Genomic DNA, 18,026 nt, shown 5'->3' on the forward strand with positions numbered 1-18,026 from the left:
TCTTGCCTAGAGAATCCCATGGACAGAGGAGCCTGGCAGGCTGTGGTCCACAGAGTCAGACACGACTGAAGCGTCTTGACAACACGCCTCCCCAGGCAGGGCTGCTGTGCTTCATCACTTAGAGAGGAGGCCTTGTGTCAGTGCTGGGAAGGCATGGAGCAGGTTCTTCCCTGAGACCACTGGCTTTTACCCTGTGTGGTAAGAATATGGTAGCCACCATGGTGTGGCTATTTAAACAAATTAAGGGAATTCCCTGGCAGTCAGTGGTTAGAACTCAGCGCTTTCACTGCTCTGGGCCTGGGCTCAATCCCTGGTGGCAGAACTAAGATCCCACAAGCCAAATAAATAAATAAATAAAAATTGTAAAACATTTCAGTGAATTAAAATGAGATCACGTGAAAAACTCAGCTCTTCAGTCTCACTGACCAGGTTTCAAGAGTTCAGTTGCCTCATGTCCATCCCTGCAGGAAGCTCTGCTGGATGGAGCTACTGTAGAAGCCAGCCCCGGCCGGGCCCCCGTGTCTCTGAGGGGGCAGAGGCCTGTGTGGTTGGAGAGGGCGGATGGCACTTGGGGAGACCCCGGTCCCTGAGTAATTCATTGTATCTGGGATGAGAGGAAGATGCAATTTCTCAGGCCCAGCCACTCTGACCTTCAGACTCATTTATTTACTGCCCAGCCTCCGGGGTGGGCAGTGAGCACAGCTCAGAGGTTGCTCCTGGTGTCCTGTGACTGTCTCCGCCCCAGGGTCTCTCTTTCTGAACCCCTATTTGACCGGGGCCCCAGAGAAATCTCTTCTGCTCCACACCCACCTGAGAAAGAGGTCCTGCCCAGGCCTTACCCTAGGGTCCTCGGCTTCCCTCCAGTTTCTGTTGAGGCCTCAGGCAGGGAGCCTTCTCCCACTGGGGACTTGTTAGTAATAAATAACTGTGCCTCAGAGTCCTGCTATGGGTCCTGGCAGGGAAGAAAGAGACCCAGGCCGAGGTTCCGACGCAGCGGCTGCAGCAGGGGTGAGCTGAGAGTCGTCAAAAAGGATTGCACATCCCCAGAGGTCCCCCCGGGTTGCTGTAGAGTTGGGGTCAGTAGGGGCGTTGGGGTTGGGCTCGCAGAAGCTCTCTGTGCACAGAGCTGGTGAGATTCCTGGAAAAGGATCACGGCGACCTCTGGCTGGGTCATTTCCACCGCTGCTTACACTGCCCTGCACACAGACGCCTGCGGCCGTCTCTGGGGGGTCACACCACAGCTGTGGGTTGCAACTTGAAGGATCCCAGGAAACCTGGCTGTTACCTCCCCACGTGACATGTTAGCAGCATAATCCTGGCTTGCAGGCCAGTGGAGGGCTCTCTGGGAGGCAGTTGGTTCTTTGTCTGGACCTCAAGGTCTAGTCAAGACTATGGGTTTTCTAGTAGTCACGTATAGATGTGAGAGCTGGACCATAAAGAAGGCTTGATGCTTTCAAACTGCAGTGTTGAAGACTCTTAAGAGTCCCTTGGACAGCAAGGAGATTAAACCAGTCAATCCTAGAGAAAATCAAGCCTGAATATTTGTTGGAAGTACTGGTGTTGAAGCTGAAGCTCCAATACTTTGGCCACCTGATGCAAAGAGCTGACTCATTGGAAAAGACCCTGATGCTGGGAAAGATTGAAGGCAGGAGGAGAAGGGGACGCAGAGGATGAGTGGTTGGATGGCATCACTGACTCACACTCATGGACATGAGTTTGAGCAAACTCTAGGAGTTGGTGATGGACACAGAAGCCTGGCATGCTGCAGTTCATGGGATTGCAAAGAGAATCAGACTTGGCTAAGTGACTGAACAGCAGGAAGCTTGGGAGGATTGGGCATCCTGGCTGTGTCTGCCAACCAAGGCCTGGAGGGCCATCTTCCTGGGACTTGCTGGGGGCTCTCAAGCCTACTGACCAAAGAGAGATGAATTGTGTTATAGTTTAGCATGCAGGTCTCATTCAGAGGAGGCCAGATGTTCCACCATCATTTCTATGGCAGGCTTCCCTCCCAATGGGACAAAGAATTCTATCTGGAATCCTTGCTTCTGTCAGCTTTTTGGATGGAAAATGCAGAAAAACTAAGGGGTGATGGGGAACAGGTAACACACCCCATGGACCAGCCTTTCCACCTTGGTTTCCCTGGTGGTGCCTTCCCTGAGAGATAAGATGGGTGGGGGGCAGCAGGGGAGGGGGCCATTCCTCCCTTCAAAACTTACTTTGGGGTCTACAACACACTCATTCCTGCCCATCGTTGCCTGGTGATATGAGTGCCAAGGTCAACTTGACTTGGGCACAGGTAAACTCAGGCACACTCACCAGGGTAGGTTTGTTTCTGTCTCTGCTTCCTTTGAGTCCCTTTGACCTGTGACAGCCAGCGGCCTTGCATCCTAACCCTGCAGATCTCACCTCCAGACTCTTCAGACAAATATTCCCCCACCCCACCCACCTGGCCACCTACCTCCCCTCTCTGCTCCTTGGCTGGCCCTGCTCCCCACCTGTCTCTTCCCCTGTCTCTTCCTTGCCCTCCTTCTTTCCTGCATTTCTCCTTCTCATTGATGGTTGTCAGAGTCCCCACCCCACTGCCCTCAGCCCACCCCCAGGTGGTACCTGACTGATGTTTCAGCTGACCAGCCTCTGCTCCCCTGGCCCTGGACACCCACCCAGGCCCCTGTCTACTCTGAAGAGGCTGAGGAGCTTGGCTGGAGTGGGGTGCGGGCTGCTCCCTCCTTGTCTGGGTACCCGCTTCTCCTCGCTGCAAAGCCCTCTTTTGTTCTCGCTGTCCTTCAGGTCCAGGTGCCCCTGCCACTCTCTCACATTCATTCACTACAAATTAAATTTATTATCCGTCCGAGAAAAACCAAACCAGGCGGTGAAGTCAGTCAGTGCAAAAGAAAACAGTGTGATGCATCTCACTGCTCCAGATGAAGCCGTTTGGGGCTCCCGGGTCTCTCCACGCTGCTCTGTGGACCGGCTAAGATGCAGGCCGTGTCCACTCACAGAGGGAACCCGGACCCCTGGTACCCACAGCAGGTGGCTCAGGCTCCCCGTCTACACAGCAGCGACACTGATGTCCTCTGAGAGCAGTACCCGAAGAACGCAGCTGGTGTTCCACTCAAGGCACAGCGCCGGGTCCTGGCCACCAGCCTCCCTGCCTCGCAGATGTAACTGAGGTGAGGCCAAAGGTCCCCGCTGTCAAGGCATTTTGCTCTCCCGGTCGCAGTCATTAGTCACAGGAAGGAACAAGACAAAGCAATGAGCAGAGATTCTCTTCCAGGAGCTGGAGTTAGCCTGCCCCACCCCAGGGAACAGCAGGAGGATTCACCAGGTTGCTTGAACTGAAAACCAGGGCTCACCCTTGACTTTGCGCTTTCCCCCATTTCCACATAGCCAATCCTGTCCATTTGACTTAGGGTTTAAGGTAAGTCTTGGCCCGACCATGGCTCTGCACTCCCCACGCCATGCCCTTGGCCAGATCTCTGCTGTCAGCCTGGTCACTGCAGTGCCTCCAACTGGCTTCCCGTTCATCCTTGTGCCCTGATCCCTCCTCTACATAGAATCCAGAGCCGTCTTCCCTACCCCGAGTCTCTTCTTCATCCAGGCCATTTGCAGTTGAGTCTTTATGTGTGTGGTCTGACTTGCCCCTTAGACAGGCTCCAGGAGGTCAAGGAGAGTGTCTGGGTTGATCACCACAGGCATCCCAGCGCCCTGAATAAGCAACTGTTGAGCAAATGAGTGAACGGAGGGCGAGGTGGGGCATTTGCTTTCTTGCTCTCTCTTCCAAAGGGATGTGCGCTCCACATGAGCAGGGGTCTGTATGTTTTATACACTGTTGTCTTCTTAGAGCCTAGAACACCCGCACATCCAGAAATTCTATAAAGGTCAAAGCCAAGTGATTTGAGAGGCTCTAAAGTAGAAGGTTCGACCAGGCTCCTGAGCGCAGATCACTGGCCGAGATTCAGACCACCACGACATTCTCAGACCACCGCCTCATTCTCTTTCCTTCTCCCAGGTCGCCCAGGCCTTTGGTTCCAGAAGCGCTTTCTGAGCTGGGAGCTTAGGTTGGGGCTGAATTGCTATCGACTGTGTCCTGCAACCCCCTTGAGGAGGAAGTGGTGTCTTTGGCATTTCTGGGTTAGGGCTGAGAGATGGGGAGGTGTGCTGGGGCCACGCCCTTTGGTCCCGTGAACTTTGGTCCCGTGAACTTTTGAGAACAGGCTTCTGGAGCCCTTTGGAACTACAGTGTGAGTGCTCAGTTGTTTCGTGTCTGACTCTGCGACGCTATGGACTGTACTCCCCCAGGCGCCTCTGTCCATGGGATTCTCCAGGCAAGAACACTGGAGTGAGTTGCCATGCCCTTCTCCAGGGGACCTTCCCGACCCAGGGATCAAACCTACGATTCTTAAGTCTCCTGCACTGGCAGGCGGATTCTTTACCCCTAGCGCCACCTGGGAAGCTGGAACTACAGCAGCGCAGCTCTGATCCTTCCCAAATATTGCTTTTCTCCTTTGAAGAGGAAAAGCAGCCTACCTCCTCCCCATTCAAAGTTCAGGTGACTCCCAGAAAACACGGAAAGTGTGCGCAAGGCCTGGCCGCAGAAGAGAGGGCAAGGCCTTGGGGAGAAGGCGGCTCTGGGAGGCGAGCTGTGCTGGGACTACCCACCTTGGTCCCTCTCTGAGCGGTTTCCACCTGTGGGGGGGAGGCCGGGACACCTGTGTGCAGCCAAGCTGAAGACTGTTTGAGAGGCTCTGGAGTAGGAAGTGAGACAGCTAGGAAGTGGTCATTTTTCATCTCACTTGTCAGGAAAGCCCCAGCTTCAGCACACTCTCCCACTCTCCCATTGTGAATGATCCCGTGGATCCAATTCCTCCACTCCCTTGAAGGTTTTCTTCCAGAGCCTTCTCTTGGGCCCTCCCAGCTCTCTTTTTAGTTTCTCTCCTGCGTGCACTCATTTCCCCCTAGAGCCCGGCTAGCCTGGCATCAGCTCCGGTTTGGGGAAGAGAGGTGTCTGAGGGGCGGTGGGCTCGGCTAGGGGGCTGGGGGTCGCGAGCTGCCTTGCGGCTGCTCCGCGGGGTCTGGCAGAGCCCCAGCCTCTGGCTGTGACATACAGCCCCCTTCATGAAACCAGACAGAATTAAGCCTTTTGTTTCCTGTTTGCTAGGCCGGCTTAAAGAAAACACAGAGGGTCCGTGCGGCTGGGGCTCCCAACAAGACGGCCTTTGTATTCATTTAATTAATCAGTTAGCTGAGGGGAAGGAGCAGAGGGAAGTTCATGTTATAAATACATGTTTTTCTTTGGCTTTTTTCCCCCAAAAGACAGGGCTTGAATGGCATCCCCAAGAGAGTCCCCCATCTCACCCCAGACATGCTGGGGGCCTGTGGGGCTGCAGCTGTGACTCCCCCTCCCCCATGCCTCCAGGGGCATTAGCCCTGGTCTCTCTGGGTCCTGGGGGAATGTCAAATGCTGGTGGGGGTGGGGGGTGTGGAAGGGGAGGGAGTGGACGTGCCCGTTTGTCTCTGGACTCCATTTCCCGATCCTTGCCTCTCCCCTCAAACCCTACATCTCCCTACACCCTCCACGGCTGAGGAGACTGTATTACCAGGTGGAGAAGTACCTGCCCCCAGGGGCAGGGGGTACTCGGCAGGTGCACTGCGGGGAGAGGTCCTGGTTTAGGAGCAGAGTGGTCTTTTTTAAAATCTATTTATTTGGTTGCATCAGGCCTTAGTGGTAGCACTCAATATTTTCTCACTGCCTGCCCCCGGCTGCCTGGCAAATTTTTTTTTTTTAAATTTTAGAATTCAAAAAAACCTTTCCTGATGAGCTAAAACATTTGCAGTCCCTAAATATATGACCCTCATGATGGAATTTCGTGGTGGTAAAGTTTCCTTCTTGTTTCCTTCATCTCAAGTCTTAGAGGAAAGACTCTAGTTCTGGGAACTGGATGAGTCTAGGCCTGGTGGACACGCCGTGCACAAAAACCCCAAAACAGAGGGTCCGGGGGTGGGACCCCACATCTGGCCTCTAATTATCAATATTTTTCTTGTCTCACCAGGCCTGATATCTAGCCAGGGTGCTGCCACCTCAGCGAGGGCCAGGCCCCTGCTTCCTTCCCATGCCTGCCTGCATGGGAAGAGACACCAAAGGCTGTCTCTCATGGGAAGAGAGTATCTAAACTGTTCCTGGAGACAGGACTGCAAGGCCTTGATTTTCTCTCCCGTCCACCGCCATCGCCTGATGAGGGCATTCTTTCCCCCAACCTATGGTTTCAAGCCACAAACCCTAATATCTCCCTGTCGGCCTTTCTGGGAGCACAGTCAGGCTAGTGAAACCCTGGGTGGGGTGGTCTTTCGTTAGCACGCCAGCACGATGCTTGAAGCCATGCTTGACCTGCATCAGCAAACTGATCCACTTAATGCATTGTGTGGCTGATGGGAGTGTGTGTCCGCTTGCCCGACCCCTGAAGCCGGGACTAAAACTCAGAACTCCAGAATTTCTGTGGCATTTCCGGGGCAATCTGGTGTCAGCCCTTTTCATCCCAAGCTTCATGTCCCCTGACCAATGCTCTACCTTGGCCTCCGCTTCCCTTCTAGAGAGAAGGACAAACCTCTTGGGTTCCTCTGTCTGGAGGGCGGGTCGTAGGTTCAGGGGGGAAAAAATCAATGCTGCCCTTTGCGGCTCCTGGAACTGCTTTTTACCAGAGATCCATACATTGGAGGTTGGCGGGGAGTGAGGTCAGACCCTGGAGAGTTAAATCTCATTTTCAAAGTTGCTTGACTCTTAGAGACTCTGAAGCTGGAGAGGATCCCCATGATGAGCTGCATGGGGAAGAAGCCACGGCCTCCTGCTTTCTAAGCAGAAGAGGTTTAGTCCATGGCAGGATCATGGGTGGGGCTGTCAGGGCTCTGCTTTTGGTCCTCAGGATGCAGCCAAGATGGCTAGGAGTTGGATGTCCGGGGAGAAAGGGTCACCAGGAACATGTTTTCCAAGCATTATTGTACAAATGAGTCACATGGGTGTCTTGGTAAAATGCAGATTCTCAGTTGTGTCCTTCTCATTGCGACCCCAGGAACTGTAGCCCACCAGGCTCCTCTGTCCATGGGATTTCCCAGGCAAGAATACTGGAGTGGGTTGCCGTTTCCTTCTCTAGGAGACCTTCCTGACTCAGGGATCAAACTCGTGTCTCCTGCATTGGTAGGCGGATTCTTTACCACTGAGCCACCAAGGAAGGCAAAAGCAGCTTCTGAGGCCATAGGTCTGGGTTGGGCCAAGATCCCGCATTTTGAACCGGCTCCCAGGTGATGCTGGTGCTGCTGGGCTGTGGGCCACACCCATGGCGAGGGTGAATAGTGAAGTTAGGGGCTGGTGGATTTGGCAGCGCTGTTCTCACGAAGTGAAAAGTTGCTGGCCTGTGGCTTGAACGACTGCTCTATTCCTGTCAAAGCAGGACCGCTTCCCCATTTCCCTGGGAATTTCCCAGTTTTGTCAATGAAAGTTCCCTAAATGGTTGACCGCCCAGTTCCAAACCTCCCCTCCCAGTGACTATGTCTTCAAGGCCGTCACCTTTCTTTCCTGGGCCTCACCCTGCCACATGGTTTCTATTTAGAATGTCAATTGACCCCAGTCCAAACCCCACTCCGGCCTTACTTTCAGCCCCCAGAGATTTGCCTTAAAGGTGGGATGAGATTTTATGGGGCTCCCCTGGTGGCTCAGATAGTAAAGAATCTGCTTGCAATTTGGGAGACCCGAGTCTGATCCTTGGGTCGGGAAGATCCCCTGGAGAAGGGAATGGCTACCACTCCAGTATTCTTCCCTGGGAAATGCCATGGACAGAGGAGCCTTGGTGGGCTTCAGGTCACAGGTTCGAAAACAGTTGGACATGACTTAGTGACTAACACTTTCAACCCCCGTTTCAGGCTTGCATTGTCCTTCTCCCAGCTCTGCTAATGCCTTTTCTATAACACATCGAGACACTCTTCCTCAGGCCACGAGCCTGGCCGAGGCTGCCTCTTCTCCAGGTCATCCTACACCTCTCTGAGCTCCGGGACCAATTGTGCTTGGCACAGGCTCTCTGATGCAACTGGCTATCGTGTGGACTAATGGCAGTCTTGAGAATACTCCACACCCACACACAAAGGGCCTGACTCCAGAGCTAGACTGCTCACTCTCGGAGGTCGAGGACCATGCCCCCTCTTTCTTCGTGTCCTACACAGCAGGTGTTTACTCTTGGAAGGATGGGGCTTGTCCTGTGGGTGACTCTATTCCCGAGACTCAGTAGGCAGGGCCTGGCACAGAGTTTGTGCCCGTTATATGTTCGTTACATGTTGCTCCTAGAAAGGAGTGAGTTAGAAGATATTCAGTACATATTTTAATCATGAATGGTTTTCGATGCCTGAGTTCTTGGCATTTATTTTTGTATCCATTCTGCCTGGCAGTAGTGGGCTGGATACTTTTTATTTTTAATGAAATTGTGTTCCTGGGCACGGAGTTGCTTCCGGAGAGGAAGGGGAGGGGGTGAGCCCTTGTTGAAGGCCTGGAATCACGAGGCTCCAGGTGGGCGCTCCCCTTTACCACTTGGCCCGCAGGAGCTTTGCATGCTTCTTAGCTCAACTGAGGGGGACTGGGCTTTGGGGTGCAGCAGGCCAGATTGGCTGCTTCTTGACGGATGGCAGAGACTGATATTTTTGGCTTTTATGCATACACTGTGACTCCTGATGCTCAATCTAAAATTTTAATTCAGTGTTTTATTACATTCAATTAAAAGTCGATTTCAAAGCCAGAAGCTGACTCTCTTGCTTCGGATGAGGATGAGCAAATGCCCCTTTGAGCCCCTGATTTTTGGCCCCTCGAGGCAGCCCTTACTTTAAAGTCAGGGTCTCTCCCCTCTTCTCTCATTGCCCTACAGCCCAGCCTCGGCTTCCTTAGGCTACATTTAGTTATATCACCACGCATTTACTGAGCACTGAACATGTACAAGGCATCTGTTGTTTAGTCCCTCAGTCATGTCTGAGTCTTGGTAACACCATGGATTGTTATCCCACCAGGCTCCTCTGTCCATGGGATTCTCCAGGCAAGAAGACTAGAGTGGGTTGCCATTTCCTTCTTCAGGGGATCTTTCCAACCCAGCGATCGAGCCTGGGTCTCAAAATTGCAGGCAGATTCTTTACTGGTGCGCCACCAGGAAGCATTTAGGAAATGAAATCTAGCCCCTAACTTGCATCTCCAAGTTTATCCTCTAACTGGGGAGGCGGTTCATGAGAAGAAAAGTAACAGTGTAGGAGTTAAATAATAATGAAGATGACAGTGCAGGAGGTGTCACGAGATGGGACAGGATGGATTAATTACCGAATGAGTGGCACAGATTCTCTGAGTTGAGGGAATTCTGGGACAAGGAAATGGCTGTGTGCCGAGGTGATCTGGAATGACTGCCATGGGATGGGGTACGCTGAGGAAGGCAGAGTTAAGTTCATCTCAGCGAGTACTTATGGGGCATCTGCTACTACGTTCCAGGCACCGTGCTGTGCCCTGCAGAGACGAGGGGAATAAGACCTAGTGCTCACCCCTGAGCAGTCTACAATCCAGGGGAGAACTGTGGAGGGAAGTTCAAGGGTGGTGTGGGGGTCTTGGAGCACCAAGGTGGGATGTCTGGTGGGCTGACGGCCGTCGGGGGGGCTGGAGGGATTCATTCCTTGTGACATCTAAACTGACATTTGTTCAAATGTGGCCAAATGCGAGAGGGGGAGAATCAAGCCAAGATGTCATGTGCACGAAAGCTCAGATAAACAAAACCAGCCCACTGAGGGTGCACCAAGTGAGCATCTCAGGATTTCCTGGGCAGGAAGAAGTCTCCATTGTCCTGTAGAGCCTCAAATGCCAACTAAGGAGCTTGACGTTTTCATCTAGCCCGTGGGGAACCCTTGAGGGAGCAACATGAAATAGCATTGGAGAAACAGGCCCAGCTCTGTCTCTTCATCTGTGTGACCTTGGCCAAACGATCCTCTCTTTGTGCCTCAATTTCCTAATCTGTAAAAAGGGTATAAAAATAGTACTGACTGCCTTGAGCTCTCATGAGGACTGAGTGGGTCAGTCTAAGAGAGCAGTCTTGGAACAAAGAGAATATTCAGTAAGTTGTAGCCATCACTGGTATTAAGGGATTTTAGGCTGGCAAGTGCCTCAGGCAGATTTGTGTTTTAGAAAGATCATGCTAGCCATCCTGAGAAGACTGGATCAATGTGGGCAAGACTAGATGTAAGGAAGCCAGTTAGAAACTTAGCGCAGCACTCCAGGCGAGCAGTGATGAGGTCTGGATGGAAACAGGGGCGCTGTGGCTAGAGGGCGGGGGCCAGACCCCAGAGCTTTGTGAGAATAAGAGGAAGGGAGGGCTCGAAGGAGACTTCTGAGTTTTCACTTTACATTCTGGGTGCATAAGATGGTTAGATAGCATCACCAACTCAGTGGACATGAATTTGAGCAAACTCTGGGAGATAGTGAAGGACAGGGAAGCCTGGAGTGCTGCAGTCCATGGGGTCGCAAAGAATCAGACATGACTGAGTGGCTGAACACCACCTCCACTGGGTGGACGGTGCTTCCAGCAACTGTGCCAGGAAATCCAGGAGGGGCAAAGGGTCTTCTGAGCTGGGAGTCTACCCTCCCTTCTTCTCTCCCTCCCTTCTTCTCTGTCTCCTTTTTTTTCCTCCATCCCTCCCTTTCTTCCTCCCTCCTTCTGCAAATTCTTCCCTCCCTTCTTTCTCCATTCTTTTTTCAAAAAAGGAAGCATTTTGAGTCCAGCCTCTGTGGGACACTTAGTTGGAGATGCTGTCTATCAGGAAGTTGAATGCACACTAGGGGATGTGACTGCAATTGAGGTGTGGAAACCATGAGCCATGCATAGTGGTCAAAATCATGAAAGCGAATGAGATCACCAGGGAAAAGGGTACAGAGGGAGGAGAGTCGTGAATGGGGGTGAGGAAGCCAGGGGAGCCAGTGTGTTCGGGGCATGGCCAGCTGTCAGCCTGGCTTTGTTAGAGGACCTTGGATGGGGAGTCAGGCAGGGCACATTGCACCCATGTTGCAGATTAAGAAATGGAGTCTCTGGGGACAAGGGGGCCAATATATGTCTTGGGTGGAGTCCTGCCTTCTGGGCTAGCATTTTTCCCACTATGCTTTCATATCTGTGATGGTGATGGGTCTGCGGGGCTCTCATGCCTATAACGGGGCTTCCCTGATGGCTCAGACAGTAAAGAATTCGCCTGGAATGCAGGAGACTCAGATTCAATCCCTGGGTTGGAAATGTCCCCTGGAGAATCCCATGGACAGAGGAGCCTGGCGGCCTACAGTCCATGGGTCCTCAAAGAGTCAGACATGACTAACACACACATGCCTGTCATACGATAGCTGGGTCTGGGAGACTCTGTATGCACATAGGTTCAGGGGCATGGCCTGAGCAGAGGGAGAGACCATAGACACATGAATAAACACACACTCACAAGAGATGGGAACCGTGGGATGGAGGGTCAGAGCCCCAGGTGAGGTTGGCCTTAGGAAAGAGGAAGTGTGGTCTGCTTTTGAGAGGGGAGGAAAGGAAAGGGGAGCTAAAGATATATGCTGAGAAGAAAGGGAGGCTGTTAGGCAAACTCAGAGACCCAGAGCTGGTGGACACTGAAAATGCCCTGCTGAAAAACTCAGGCATTTGTGAAGTAAGGTGCCCATGAGCACAGGGATGAACTGGACTGGCTGGAGGATGGGCGAGGCGATGAGTGGGTTGCGGGCCCCACTGCTTTGGCCTAGAAGATGCAGGTCAGAGCCACCTTTGTTGTGAAAGAACAAATGAATAGAGGGGTGGAGGGCCCCTCTCCTGAGGCCCTGAACAGATTAATCTTGAAGGAGTCTGTTCTATGCAACCCAACACATGCTCCAGCATCTTTCTTCACTCCTACCCTCACCTGCCCTTGGCCTCCTGTGATCTTCCTGCCTGTCCTGTTCTTATTGTAACCCTAGCCCCAGGAGAAGGAGTGACCTGCTCCTACTCTGGATGGAGGGGAAGCCAGGTGGAGAAGGGAGGCTGGGGGACGGACCTCTCTAGAGGCAGGGGAATTAAAACATGCAGTAAAGTTTCCACCAAAGCTTGGCCGGGGAGCAGAGGGGTGGTCTCTTGTACTGAAAGAGCACCTCGCAGAGGTGACCTCACCCTCGAGTTCGTGCCTATGGTCTGGGAAGCCAGGACCCTCCACCCTGTGGGCCCTGCCGCGTGCTTCTTGCTAACTTCTGGGCTGTCCTAAATTCTGCTCTTACTGCCCAGCTCCTTGGCTGGAATTCCAGGAATCTGCCCTCCTTGCCTTCAGCAGGTCATCTTGTCCCAGTGCTTGCAATCTTTTAGGGAAGGAGCCCACGCTGTTCTTGTTCTGAGGCCAAAGTCTGCATTTGGGGCAATGGGGGGGGGGGGGGTGGGCCAGGACCCCTCACAGTTTCCTGTTCTTCCCCTGTGCCAACATGGGCTAGACGCGGTTGCAGGCGAGGTGTTGGAGGACACGCAGCCAGGTGGACCAGACACAGCTGGGCCGTCCCATCACGGCAGTGGGAGCACATGGGGGCCGTGGTCCTTCCCAGGAAGCCCCCTGCTCTTGGGTTCAGAGTTTTCAGGGTCTCTAGCTGTGGCTGCCTCCCACCAAGGGAGGCGGGCTGTTCCTGTTGGCCTGGAGCTGAGGCTCTGGAACTGGGATAGGAGTCCTGCATGTGGAAACCTGGAAAGTCTCAGGGAAACTGGGATAAGTTGGTCACCTCAGTTCCCACGCTGACTTCTAGAAAAGGGCAAAGTTCAGGATCTCCAAATTCTACCAGGCACAGCCTGGAGTTTCCTCTGGGTGGATGCACCCTCCACATGGGTCATGGATAAACTCTGCAGTGTATGATATAGGCGTGGCTTGGGAATCGGCAGGCCTGGGTTGGAATCCCCGTTCTGTCACTTCCTAAGTGTACAAGTTTGGGTGAGTTACTTTATATTTCTGACAGTGTCCTTATCTGGGATCAGATGATCACAGTATCAACCTCACAGGTGGTTTTGAGGATTAAATGGGGTGACTTTTGTCAGTCAGGTGCCTCGCATAGGGCACTGGCAGGAGACCATAGTAAGCGTTTTGTGTGTGTGTGTGTGTGTGTGTGTGTGTGTGTGCGCGCGGGCACGCGCATTTAGTTGCTAAGTCGTGTCTGACTCTTTTCGACCCCATGGACTGTAGCCTACCAGGCTCCTCTGTCCATGGGATTTTCCAGGCGAGAGAACTGGAGTGGGTTGCCATTTCCTTCTCCAGGGGATCTTCCCGACCCCAGGATTGAACCTGGGTCTCCTGCATTGAGGGCAGACGCTTTACCATCTGAGCCACCAGGGAAGCCCCAAAGAATACTGGAGTGGGTTGCCTTTGCCTTCTCCAGGGGATCTTCCCTTTGATCCAGGGATTGAACCCATGTTTCCTGCATTGGCAGGCAGATTCTTTACCATTAAGGCCCCAGGCAAGCTCCAGTAAGTGTTCAGTTCAGTTCAGTCGCTCAGTCGTGTCCGACTCTTTGCGACCCCATGAACCGCAGCACACCAGGCCTCCCTGTACATCACCAACTCCTGGAGTCCACCCAAACCCATGTCCATCGAGTCGATGATGCCATCCAACCATCTCGTCCTCTGTCATCCCCTTCTCCTCATGCCCTCAATCTTTCCCAGCATCAGGGTTTTTTCCAATGAGTCAGCTCTTCGCATCAAGTGGCCAAAGTATTGGCATTTCAGCTTCAACATCAGTCCTTCCAATGAACACCCAGGACTGATCTCCTTTAGGATGGACTGGTTGGATCTCCTTGTAGTCCAAGGGACTCTCAAGAGTCTTCTCCAACACCACAGTTCAAAAGCATCAATTTTTTGGCACTCAGCTTTCTTCACAGTCCAACTCTCACATCCATACATGATCACTGGAAAAACCACAGCCTTGACTAGACGGACCTTTGTTGGCAGAGTAATGTCTCTGCTTTTTAATATGCTGTCTAGGTTGGTCATAACTTTCCTTCCAAGGAGAAAGCGTCTTTTAATTTCATTGCTGCAATCAAGCGTTAATTCTCTTTAATTTCCCACTCTTCTTCTTCCTTGCATTGGAGGGATACCTATTTTGCAGATGGAGAAAGTGAAGCTGAAGAGCGGGTTTATTTTATTCTGGATCAAAATGACAGTCAGAATTAGAAATCAACACTTGCAGCTTTTGACTACTACCTTCCTACTTTGGAGTAAATAAGAATTTCTCTACATGGAATGTTCCCTGGATGAGCGAAAGAAACTATCTTTTTTCAGTCTATCTACTTACCTAACTATTCACCCACCCACCCATCCACACATTCTTTTATCCATCCATCCATTCAACAAATATATATTGAGTACTTACCATGTGCCAACTAGTGTTCTAGGTGCTAGAGTTCAACTGTCAACAAAACACATTAATTTTCTACCCTCTTCAGGCTTAAATCCTGCTAGGGAAGATGAACAGTAAACATCTATCTTGGGACTTCTTTGCTGGTCCAGTGGTTAGGGCTCCACTCTCTCACTGCAGACGGCACAGGATGGATCCCCCAGTTGGGGAACTAAGATTCTGCATGGTACATGGCATGGTCAAAATAAAATTTTAAAATATCTATCTAATATAATGTAGATCAGTAATATTTGCTCATCAGGGGGAACAAAGCAGGTCTATGGGGTGGAGTGGCTGGGACGCAGGCATTGCTCTATGCCGGAGGTAGGACGGCCCCTCTGAGGAGGTGACATTTGAGTTGAGGCATGAAGAATGCTGCCTGGGTCCCATGGGCCTGCTCCCTTCCTCTCAGAGCTCCCACCGCAGGCCCAGCTGCCCAGGGTGGAGTCAGCTGGTGAGGAGAGACTGTCAGTGCCCGATCTGGCCTGCAGGGGAGGTGGGGTGCAGCTGTTTATATCAGCTGTCTCTCTGCGGTATTGGCCCCTTTGTTGGTTTCAGCCTCCAGAATGGGGGAGGGATTCAAGCTGGGAAAAGAGGATTGAGGGTCAGATCACAGATGAATATAAAATAAACCCCACCTGAGGACACTCTACATTTGGGACAAGTTCCAGTGGTTTTGGTTTCCTATACAGCTCCATTTCTTTGACCTGGCCTTTTACTTTAAGAAAAAAAGACACACCCTTGTTTGGATTGTATGCTAAATGATTTATGAACCTTATTCTTTTCTGTTCATTCTACCTGTAGGAGCACCAGCCCTCAGAATCCCTTTCGTGTTGATTAAGTACATTTGAAAGCAAAAGGTGACAGTTTGAAATTGCTTCACCATAAAACTGGTGGCCTCACCAGGCCCAGGAGGGACTCCTTATCTTCTCTTTGAAAGAGTTCCTTTGCAGCTAGTTAAGCAGGAGATCAGTCTAGAAGAGTGTAGGCAGTCTTGTGTGTGCTGGAGCAGGCAGTCTTGTATATTCTGGAGCTGGTAATTATGGATCTGAGACCCCAGAATCATTGGCTGGACCATCTGCCAGGAATCATCCTTCTAGTCTAAGTGTGACTCCCCCTGGCCTGGCCCTGGGGGTGTGTCAACACTGGTCAGGAGGTTAAGGAGGAATTCGTAAAGGGCTGGTCAGAGCTCAGTGCTGTCAGGGGACCCCACTGAACAGGATGGGAAGAGAGGGGGAAGAGAAGGAACGTCATACCCATCTTTGATGTCCCTAGCCTCCTGGAAGGCATGTGTGGAGAGGAAATAGGAGCCAGGGAGCCAGTGCCGAGGCTGAAGGTCCCCTTGGTGGGTCTACAGGACCCAAAGCTTTCTCTGGTTCCTCCCCGACTGCTGTTCAGTCCAGGTGGTGGTGATCTTGGACACATGTTCTATAGTGTGTGTGTGTGTGTGTGTGTGTGTGCGTGCGCTAAGTCCCTCCATTGTGTCCAGCTCTTTATGACCCTATGGACTATAGCCCACCAGGCTCCTCTATCCTGTGGGCAGGTGGGTAATTATGGGTCCACACTTAGTACTTTCTTGGCCTTGGGAAATAGACTTTTAACTGACTCAGGTTCTACCACCCAGTCAGTCTCCTGCACCTCAGTCTGGCCCAGGGCCCCCTCTCACATGTCTTCATGTCCCAGATAGAGTGGACAGCTTTCCTGGGACTCCCGCTCAGGCCATGGAAATGGTGTGAAGCTGCTCTCTCCTGTCTCCTTGTCCAACAGATGTCCCTGCGTTGCTCGCAGGTTCTGGTTTTTCCAAGGTTTGCTTAGAATCCTCCATCTTACAAAAGTTGTCGTCCTTCATGCTTTCCCTTCGGGCAGAAGCCCCAGCTTCCCTCCCCTCGGTCCCTCCCGCTCCCCCGGCCCTGTGCGGGGTGGCATTTCTCAATCGTGTCTGCCTTGGATACCATCTGGTCTTGGCCTCGTCTTACCTGTGCTGCTGACCTAATGGGTGGCTTTGGAAAAGTCACGTCATATCTCTGACTCCCAGTTATCTCTCATTTAGTAAATGAGAAAAAGACCATTTGAGGAACAAATGAGATACTAGTTTTGAAAAGGAATTGTTGTTTAGTCACTCAGTCATGTCTGACTCTTTGCGACCCCAGGGACTGTAGCCCACCAGGCTCCTCTGTCCATGGGATTACCCAGGCAAAATTGCCATTTCCTTCTCCAGGGGATCTTCCTGACCCAGGGATTGAACCTGTGTCTCCTGCTTGGCAGGTGGATTCTTTACCACTGAGCCACCAGGGAAGCCTATAGTTTTGAAAAGTGCTTAGTAAATTCTCTTCACAGTGCCCTTATGACAAAAGCTAATATAGACACTTCAACATTTAAAATTCTGCTGTCTGACGATTTCCCTGGTGGTCAAGTGGTTAAGATGCTGTAGTTCCAGTGCAGAGGATGTGGGTTTGATCCCTGGTCAGGGAACTAAGATCCCACTTGCTGTGTGGCACGGTAAAAAAAAAAACAAAAAAAAAACCCACACACACATAAAAGAACAAAATAAAATTCTGCTGCTGAGCGCAGGCAATCTGGGACAAGGGTGAGATAGTGCCCAGAGGAGCCCCGAAGAGAAGGATGGATTGTCCAGCTCAATCCCAGTCCTCACAGTGGTGGGGGCTTTGTGCTGGAGTTCCCTGCTTGGCTTTAGGGGTCTGCTCTCTGTCCTCCCACCACCCTTGAAATGCCGTTATCTGCATTTGAGCAGATGGAGATGAGACCTGAAGGGATGAAATAAGTTGTCCATGATCACAGAGTGAACAGGTCGTAAAACAGAGAATCAGACTCAGCTCCTCCTGGCCCTCTTGTCCACGCCTGTGACATCACCCCCTCCCGGAGGACGCCCTTGAGGATGGCTGGCCTCCATCAGTGGCCACAGCTCACTGCTGCCTCTGAATCCCACCCACGTCATGAACCTGTAATTCTACCTTTAGCATTTTGGTCCCCAGAGCTAAGCGTCTCCCCTCTTGGTTCTCTCTTCCCCTGCTCTCACTCCCTCTCTTTTCTCTCTCTTGACCTCACACACTGGGAGGGTTGCCCATGAAGCATGGATTCATGTTGTCAGCCCGTTTCTTCTTGGCTCAGAGAGATAGCCAGAGCAGAATCTCTAAATTGTGTGCCCTGGAGGGTGGCTGATCCCCAAAAGGGCAAATAAGAAAGGCTTGCCCAACTGGGACAAATGTCATCTTCTTCCGAATTCTACTGGAGCTGTCCCTGCCTTGGTGCAAGTTGAGCCAAGGCCTGCGGACAGTCTGGGAGACCCACATCCTCTGCCATCGGGGAGCCACCCAACGGATACAGTGCTGTGGTTAGTTGCTGACAGTCCGAGACAGGCAGTGCCCCTGCCTCCACCTCTCCGCTCCATTTTCTCCCTCCTCCCCACTTCTTCCCCCTCCTCCTCTCCCTCTCTTTCTCTCCCAACTCCCCCATCCTTGACATGCAGGACTCAGTCCCACTGAAGCTTTGGTCCATTTGAAGAGCCCCTCTCTCTCCAGAGGGGTTCAAAGGGCCTTTTGAGTGGGGAGCAGACAGCCTGTGGGCCTGGGAGG

At 52.2% G+C, this 18,026-nt stretch overlaps 1 protein-coding gene across 6 annotated transcripts in view; it reads left to right on the forward strand.

The window, feature by feature from the left end:
* PKNOX2 (PBX/knotted 1 homeobox 2) overlaps positions 1-18,026 on the forward strand; it is a 292,403-nt gene that overhangs the window by 34,363 nt on the left and 240,014 nt on the right. The gene's annotated exons all lie outside the window — the stretch shown is intronic.

This window comes from Odocoileus virginianus, chromosome 28, assembly GCF_023699985.2.
Source record: "Odocoileus virginianus isolate 20LAN1187 ecotype Illinois chromosome 28, Ovbor_1.2, whole genome shotgun sequence".
Classification (NCBI taxonomy): Eukaryota; Metazoa; Chordata; class Mammalia; order Artiodactyla; family Cervidae; genus Odocoileus; species Odocoileus virginianus.